Here is a 9225-nt window from a genome sequence, read left to right as displayed (position 1 = left end):
CAATAGTATTACAAATGAGGCATCGAAAACAAACAAAAAACCTCTCTCTATTGACTGTCTCCACATTATACATAATTTTTATTAACTTTTATCACCCCCCTCCCTCTGTTGTCTTAAGAGGCTTAGTGGGATTTCTTTCTTTTCTTTGACTCGATCTCTGCTTCTTAGTAGCACTTTTCTGCACCTTTTCCTGCTCCGCAGTATCCTTTTCCATACCATGTGGCCAAATCTGTGTGCAGTATTCTAAATGCAGCTGCACCATAGATTTGAGATAAGACTTGAAGATAAACGGTCTACATTTCAACCCCTTTCCTAGTGATCTCTGGCATAAAATGTACACTTGCAGCACGATTGCCCCACAAATCCTGATCCTGCCTCCCTTTACAGTATTTGTTTTCTGGAACATTTCTTAAAGCTGCTAACACCCCTCCTGATGTGAACTAACAGAGCACAAACACATTATCCAACATGTGCTCCCCCATAATCAGTGCCAGATTTACGTATAAGCTAAACAAGCTACATCTTACGGGCCCCACTCTCTTGGGGGCTCCCAACTGTGATAAAATACATATTTTGTTATGTGCAAATGGCTTTAGATACCTATTAGGTCCACAAATTACCATATAGCATATATTCAACACAAAAAACCAGTGACAATTTGTTGTTGACAAAGGACAGCTGGACATAGAAAGGGCCCCATTACCTTCAGTAGCTTAGGGCCTCATCAAACCTAAATCCAGCCCTGCCTGTAATGTCATCTCCCTTATGGGCTTTATCTGTAGGACAGAACATTGTGGAACATGAGTGAGCATTCCCAGTAAAATATAGCTTTTGTGACTCCAAAAAGACTGGCATTTTCCTTTTGAAAGCAATCTTAAAGATAATACTGAGGAACACTTTGCAAATTGTGTTCCTTTCCACTGATTAGTCCTATCATGTTCTGCTTATTTTTCTTTTCTTTTCAGAAAAAAAACACCTGTAACAGAGGGGCGTTGCAAGCCTCAGAAATACTCTGACCACAGAGCTTCCCCCCTTTTTTTTTTCTTTGCTAATCTCATGCAAAAGGTCATCTGCTGCGTAGTTGGTAGTTTTTGAGAGTGGACTTCATTCTCTATGCAGGGAGCCCATTTTGTATAAGAGAATCCTCGCTGAGGAGTAAGTTACTGTTTGTTTGGCATTTCTAAACAAGATGTTTGTCTCATCAGGGAAGGATTTCTTCCCCTCTCCCTTGTTGTGCGATTATTGCGTTCTTCACTCAATAATTTCTGCAGCCTGCTAGCTGCCTTCCCACATCAGCTTCTGAGGAGCAAGTGACTGCATTTCTCTTCATGAAAAGGATTTTTTTAATGGTCTCTGCCAGAAATAGCAGGAACTCAATGTCTTGTACATTTTTCCCCTTTTTTTAAAATACAGGATGTGAGTCATTATCAACAGCAGGACACCTTAGGTGTTCCGAGAGCTCTGTGTCTTTTACAACATACGAGATGAAAAAGGAAAGATTGTTGTTGGAAAACAGCCCCCACCCCAATAGGCTTGCAAGGGGCAGCTTAAACCCTCCAAAATGCACTTGGCTCCACACTAACAACCACTCATATCATTTTCCGTTATTATTATTTTAGTACATGACATTTCATTCTGAAATGAAGTTGAAAATACAGGCAGAACTGCACACAAGAATACTAAAAGATCACTAAATAAGTGAAAACGCACACTATCGCTGCATTTGAAGCACATTTTTCACCTGCACAATGGAACTTCGCCGTCCTTTTTCTTTCCCCTGTATACTCTCAAAATCTGTTCCAGGTAGTTTCAGGACCCTTCAGAGCAGATCTGGCGAGGAACGTGGAGGAAGGAAAGGAAGGAAGGGGCAACTCCACACATGACGCAAACATGGACACAACCCTCACCCATTACAGCCCTTAGTCCAGGAGCAGCCAATACGTCGCTCTCTAGATGCTTTTGGGAGGTGGGAAGAGAGAAAAAGCTGCCAATTGCAGAGAATACCCAGAGTCTGTCATCTATAAAGATGGAGTGTGGGCAAATTTTATGGAGCAATCCCCTACTTGGGGAATATGGGAGATGTACCACCACTGGCAACAAAGGCCCGTATAGTTAAAGCTATGGTTTTCCCGGTAGTAATGTATGGAAGTGAGAGCTGGACCATAAAGAAGGCTGATTGCCAAAGAATTGATGCTTTTGAATTATGGTGCTGGAGGAGATTCTTGAGAATCCCATGGACTGCAAGAAGATCAAACCTATCCAGTCTTAAGGAAATCAGCCCTGAGTACTCACTGGAAGGACAGATTCTGAAGCTGAGGCTCCAATACTTTGGCCACCTCATGAGAAGAGAAGACTCCCTGGAAAAGACCCTGATGTTGGGAAAGATGGAGGGCACAAGGAGAAGGAGACGACAGAGGACGAGGTGGTTGGACAGTGTTCTTGAAGCTACCAACATGAGTTTGACCAAACTGCGGGAGGCAGTGGAAGACAGGAGTGCCTGGCATGCTCTGGTCCATGGGGTCACGAAGAGTCGGACACGACTAAATGACTAAACAACAACAACCACCACTAGGCAGCAAAACAGCTGCCATATCCTATCTTGCTAATATTAGTAGTAGTATTTATTAGATTTCTTTCACACTCTTCACCGTAAGGTTCCAGAATGACTTACAATAATATATATTTTTTAAAAACTGGATTAAAACTAGTGAAAGTAATTGAGTTATATAAAACTATCAGTAGTTATATGTGCTCATTCCAGGAAGGAAGGGGGAAAGTCATCACCCCTCAGTTATAGTTCCCAGCACCTTTAACAAACTGAAACTCCCAGGAGTCTTTGGGAGGCAGCCAAGTGCTTTCCATGTATAATGTGGATGGGACCCCAATTTGGTTTGGTTTCTGCTTGAGGGATTGTTTTAAAAGGACTTTCTTTGTTTGTTTGTTTGTTTGTTTGTTTGTTTGTTTGCAAACTTGTGTGCACATGGCCAAATTATCTCAATGGCTTGCGCAGAATGGCAAACTTGCTTGACAACACAAACCTTGGACCTTGTAAATGCCATTAATAAATTGAATTTCCGATATTGTTCAGCACTGGCTGATTTTCTACACATACTTATAAATATGTGTGACTGGCTCAAAAGGGTCTTCGGGGCATCTCTTTTCTGTTTATACATCCCATCATCTCCCCCCCCCCAGATGGGGAAAATGGAATCACATTATCTTCTAATGATAGTGAAATATACTTTTATTTAGCATGCTGCATGCTCTCCTAAGGGTGGGGAAATGAGTTTCTTTGCAGTCAGTCCTTTAAATGTTTCGGATTGTTAAAGCAGTTGGTGGATTTGCTACGGGATGAATCACGGGAAGCCATGGAATCAATTAGTGGGGAACCTTTCACAATATATGAAGTACCAAAATGAAAAGGTCTTCAGATTGTTATCATTTAATTACATTGTGGTTTTGGCACTGTACTGCCAAATAAGAGCCAGCCTGATTTTATTTCTGCTTGGTGGATTCTTGCTGCTTTAATAGCATCTCATCTAATGCCTTTTTAATTACAAACTTATGCACGTATGGCTATATTATAACCAACAGTTAAATTCCAGAATACCTGAGATTTCTCAACCATTACGTATTCCGGATACTCACAAGTACTGGGGATTAATGTGCTGTTATATCCTTCAGAAATAGTTCAACTGTACTATTATCTTTTCATCACCATTAGCAGAGCGCTAGTTTATTACAGCTTAAACCTTTAACCTATATGTGTATGTGTTTATTTCCAAGTATCATTCCTAAGATACCTTTGCTTTCTTTCCCCCTCTTTTTTTAAAGAGAATTTTGTGATCACCTAAAAGACAGGTCCTTTTAAAAACGATTCTTCTAGAAGACAAAGCCTATAATTCCAGAAGAAAACATTACAGAAACCATGGGATCAAATTGATTTCAAACTTTGATTTCACTGCTCTTTAAATGATAGCATATGATCTTAACAGCAGTTGTGGAAAAAGGTGAGTTTCATGCTGGGAATCATTAGCAAACAAACACAAAACTCCCTATAAGATGGTGGCACATGATTTTGGTTTCAAGATGGAGGTGGCGGCTGAGAAATTGGGAGGGTGGGGAGAAGAATGCATTGGTTTGACGCATAAACCATCAAGCAGCTGCATGAAATACCTGCATCACTTATTTCACGTTGGGAGGTGGAGCTGCTTAGAGAAAGCAAAGTGCATTGAGCAAGCAACAAATTCTGGAACAGATGGAGCAAAGTTAGCTACTTTCAGCTGACTTCTCAAAAATTCTCATTACAGAAATTTTCATCATTGCAAAGTACTTTTGGAATCTGAAGAGCCTATTGGCATAATCACATTTCTTTGTCCTGAATGGACTCCTCACTACCCAGAAGGAAAGCATCTCATAAAACTGTTCATAATAAACTGTTTTTTTATTTAAATTAAATAGCAGCCATTATGAGGGTCTATAAATCTAGCCAGTTGCCTTGACTTAGGGTGGAGGCCCTGTAAATCTGTGGCCCAGCTGAAGATAATTGGGCCATAATTCCTTTTTAAACAGCGTTTCCTGTGCCGCAAGCTTTTCCCTTTCACTCTTTTGTCTACTAAATGTGCCTGTATGCATATTCCTCATCAGTCCTACACAGTGGCGTAGCGTGAGGGGTGCAGGGGGGGCCGGCCGCACCGGGCGCAACATCTGGGGGTTAGGTTAGGGGGCGCAAATCCACGGGGTTAGGGGGCGCAAATTACTTGCCTTGCCCCGGGTGCTGACAACCCACGCTACGCCACTGGTCCTACAGCAATGACCCAGGAACGTTAGAATCCCATGTTGGCCCTGCTAGCAAGTGACACTGCTGCCTCCTCCAGCCTCAACCCACCCAATAAATGCCCCAGAGGAACCCAGAGCCGCAGCTGAACAAAACTCATGCAAAAAGTGAATTGGCACCTTCTACCTTGGAAGATGTATTGATGGCCACTGGTGTTTCCATGATGGCACTTGTTTTGAGCTATTCTGGTTCAGTTTCACTCAAATTTCTGCGGCGATGTATAGACTCCAACCAGAAGTGCTGATTCATGCAATGGGCTGATTTAAGTGGTAGCAGTTGGCTGGATGTCAGGGACTGGCTAGATGAGGAGTGTTGGAAGCCACCCGACCAAGATGCCTCCAGGGAAAGTGCAGGAGAGGACAGTCTGGACACAGGTTCAGACTGGTGGACAACTGGATACACCCCAGAGGAGGAGAGGAGCTGGGAGATAGTGGAGGGTGAGGAAGAGGGGCAACCAAGCAGATGCCCCAGCCCCTTGCAGAGACAGAAGTCAGACTTGGCACCAGATGACAATGTGTCTGCTGAAAGCCTGCTAGCTCTTCCTCTCACTCCCAAAACAAGGTGTTTACTCCATGTAACAGAACAGAGAACAAGAGACAGGAAATGTCCCTCAGGGCTACCTGTAGGCAGAGGGAGGGATCTGACACCTAGAAAATAGTCTGGAAGAGGAGGAGCTAGCCACTTGATGAGCAACAGCTTACATGAGACCATATCTCATGAGTTTCCATATATTCCTGTTTTGATTTTATAATAAAACAGTTAACTACAAGTTCACTGTGTGACTTTGTCTCTCTCTCTCAACTTCGCTGAACTGTGCTAGGTCTCAGAGTTCAAGGCGTGACATTAGGCATGAGCATATGCACAAAGAAACGTCAATTTGCCATTGGAAGAGACAGAGGGAGAAGTGAGAAGCTGCCACTGCACGTATCTCTGTTTTGGTAGCCTGGGCAGGGCCATCGTTCAGCGGTAGAGCATGTCTCAGGTTATCTCCAATCAGAGGTATCTCCAGGTAGGGTTCCAAATGTGGAGAATTGGACTTGAAAGTGGGAAAAACGAGGACCTAAAATTGACACATTTGCCCATCTGTATGGGTGGCGGGACGCGGGTGGCGCTGTGGGTAAAAGCCTCAGCGCCTAGGGCTTGCCGATCGAAAGGTTGGCGGTTCGAATCCCCGCGGCGGGGTGCGCTCCCGTTGTTCGGTCCCAGCGCCTGCCAACCTAGCAGTTCGAAAGCATCCTCGGGTGCAAGTAGATAAATAGGGACCGCTTACTAGCGGGAAGGTAAACGGCGTTTCCGTGTGCGGCTCTGGCTCGCCAGAGCAGCGGTGTCACGCTGGCCACGTGACCCGGAAGTGTCTCCGGACAGCGCTGGCCCCCGGCCTCTTGAGTGAGATGGGCGCACAACCCTAGAGTCTGTCAAGACTGGCCCGTACGGGCAGGGGTACCTTTACCTTTACCTTTACCTTTATGGGTGGTAAATTGCACAGCACACATGAATGTGTGCTCAGAAGATTAATCACCATTGGTAGACCTTTGCTATTTGCCAGATTGCATTACTTTGCACTAAAAAAAATTCACATGTTCATCTGGACGTCATCAAACATTGCCTAGTCTAATTATGTGTACTTATGTGTGACACAGTTCTTAGGCAGAAGTGGAAGTTTTTGCAAATGTAGCAACAGGCATGCTATTTTCCTTCTGGATCAGGGTCATGATTTGGGATGACCAATCTGTGATCTCAGATGTCTGGCACACAAACTCAAAAAATTTGCACCCCACCTCTCATCATAAAAAAGATCACATTTTTACCAATATACTGCTGAGACTTTCATTTGCGGTGCAATCACAATGAGCTCATAACAGTTCTGAATTATTATTTTTGCAAGAAGGAAGATTCAACAATTTGAAAGGTTATATATGCCACATTTTTAAAGTTTTGCATCTTGGCTTTTGATTGGCATATGAGAAAAAAGGAATCTTTATCAACATATGGCACTATTATTACATTTTCCCTCTTTGTCAGAAGACATTAATCTATTAATTTGTTACCTAGGAACAAGCTCGGCTATGATTTTGAGAAGGGAGCTTGAATTAAAAACATTGGAATGGATCCAGATTAAGGCTCCAATCCTAACCCCATTTGCCTGGGAGTAATCCCTGTTGAATTCAATAGTTGCAAACAGAAGTGATCAGGACTGTGCTGCAAATTCCCATGCAGGTCTACTCCGAAGTCTGTTGAATTCAGTGGGGAAAGAGCGTACAACAATGTAACAAGTAACAAACAATTATTTTTAAAAACTGAACAGAGGCATTCTACATGAAACCTTCAGGAAACTGAAAACAGCTGCGCTGTGTATTTCATGTATAAAGCTGTATGTTAGGTCTTCAGTAAAGGTAAAAGGACCCCTGACCGTTAGGTCCAGTCACGGACGACTCTGGGGTTGCGGCGCTCATCTCGCTTTAGCAAGCCAAACTTTGCTGTTTTGGATACACATCCCCCCCCCCAAAAAAAACCAGGGTGAGTGAAGATGGTTTGTGTTACTTTCTTGCTTCTCTATTCCCACCCCCACTCCCCGTCCCGACATCTCGCAGTCTGTTCTGACCCCAGATCTTTTGTACCAACAGTCTTTTAGCAGTTAGAATGCTCATATAGACAGCGGCGAAGCTTGATGCTCCAGTACCGGGGGGCGGAGAGCAGGTGGGGCAGGGCTGGTGCGCATCCCGAGGGCATGGCGCGCCACCCACAAAAGCATGATGCACGTCCTGGGGGCATGGCGCGCTGCCCAGTGCAGGTAGGGGAACAGCCGTGATGGCACCCCACCTGGATAGTGCTGCCGGTGGCGGTGCGCTCCCCCCGCACTCCTCTTCCTCCACCAGTGTGCAGTCATACCTCGGGTTACAGACACTTCAGGTTGCATTTTTTTGGGTTACGGATGCACTGAAACCCAGAAGTACTGGAATGGGTTATTTCTGGGTTTCGGCAGTCGCGCATGTGAATTGCACTTTGCACATGCGCAGAAGCGCCAAATCGTAACCTGCGCGTGTGCAGATGCGGCGCTGCGGGTTGCGAACGTGCCTCCCGCACAGATCATGTTTGTAACCCAAGTGTCCACTGTATATACATGCCATGACACCAGAGCAACTCAGCCCATGGCTACAGAGTCAAGTTTTTGTGACTAACAGGCTTTCCTACCATAACAACTCAGCCTTTGGTTAAGAATGTTTCAGAGGCTGCAGCTGTTTTCTTCCCTTTTTTACAAGTTTTTCTGGCTTTCATGAGCACATTGGGCAAGTGTCTATTCTCCAGCATAATTTGGAAACATGAAATGAGAACAGAACCCACCCCGCAAGCTAGAGCTGATGCAGATCTAAGAGTAGAAAAAGACTTAAGAGCGCAAACAGAACTTGTAATCCACCCACCCTCCAAGGAACTAAAAAATGCATGCATGAGATTCTCTGGCAGATTCCCCTTCCGAATGGGCCAGGCCCAAAAAAGCATAAGTTCAAACTAGGGAATGGGGGAAGAAATTTGATCCCGTTCACATTTAAATGTTAACTTGCAAAATTTACACTTTCCAAAATGTGTATGAGAACCAAAACACAGCCATCCTTTGGACGTGGCACTTCTCCAAGTTTTGCAAAGGAGTTCTTTAGCCAAGTAATGTGTAGAAAAATGCACACACACTAGTGACCTCCAGGTTAGCGCCTCCGGCAATGGCGGATTTCCTCTGACCGGGAGGAATCCGCTTCGTAAAACTAGGGTCTGGACCGCCACGGCAAGGCGGAGACCCACTAAAAACCACAGGCGGGAGAAGCCTGTGGACGTGGGATTCGGCTGGCACCTTTTGCACCTCCCCTACTTGCGGGGAAACCCGGTTTCGGGGATCCGGAGCGACGTGGGGTGAGCGGCGCGGTGCTTCAAATCGACTGCTCTTTTCACGGAGTGAAGCCGCATTGCTGTTGCCGGAGAGCGCTGACTTTTTTCCTGTGGACAATTGGATTTTAAACAACTACCCGTGAGTAGAACAGAAAATTGGACTATGAAACATCTTAATTTGGCACCGAAGTGGGAAGGTCTAAACAGGAAGTCCGCCTTCCACTTTTGTAAATAGATTGAAGCAAAGACATTGCAAGCTAAAGTCTGGAAAGTCGTTTGTAAAGGACTAAATTTCCATCAGTTAAAACTACCAAACCCCCCTTGGAAGCAGGAGAAGAGGGGGGAAATCTTAGACTGTTTAAACCTGCAGGAGAGAGAGTAAAGAAAGATAAATTTCCACCGTCTTGAACCTGGGAATGGGGTGTCAGAGACAGATGCTTTGGGGAAGTTCATTGACTGTGAATAAAACGTTTTTTGACAGATAGTTAAAAAAGAGAAACATATTGATTCCA

Source organism: Podarcis vaucheri, assembly GCF_965113315.1.
Source record: "Podarcis vaucheri genome assembly, chromosome: 1".
Classification (NCBI taxonomy): Eukaryota; Metazoa; Chordata; class Lepidosauria; order Squamata; family Lacertidae; genus Podarcis; species Podarcis vaucheri.
The sequence above is the reverse complement of the archived record's forward strand: the minus strand, read 5'-3'. Positions refer to the sequence as shown.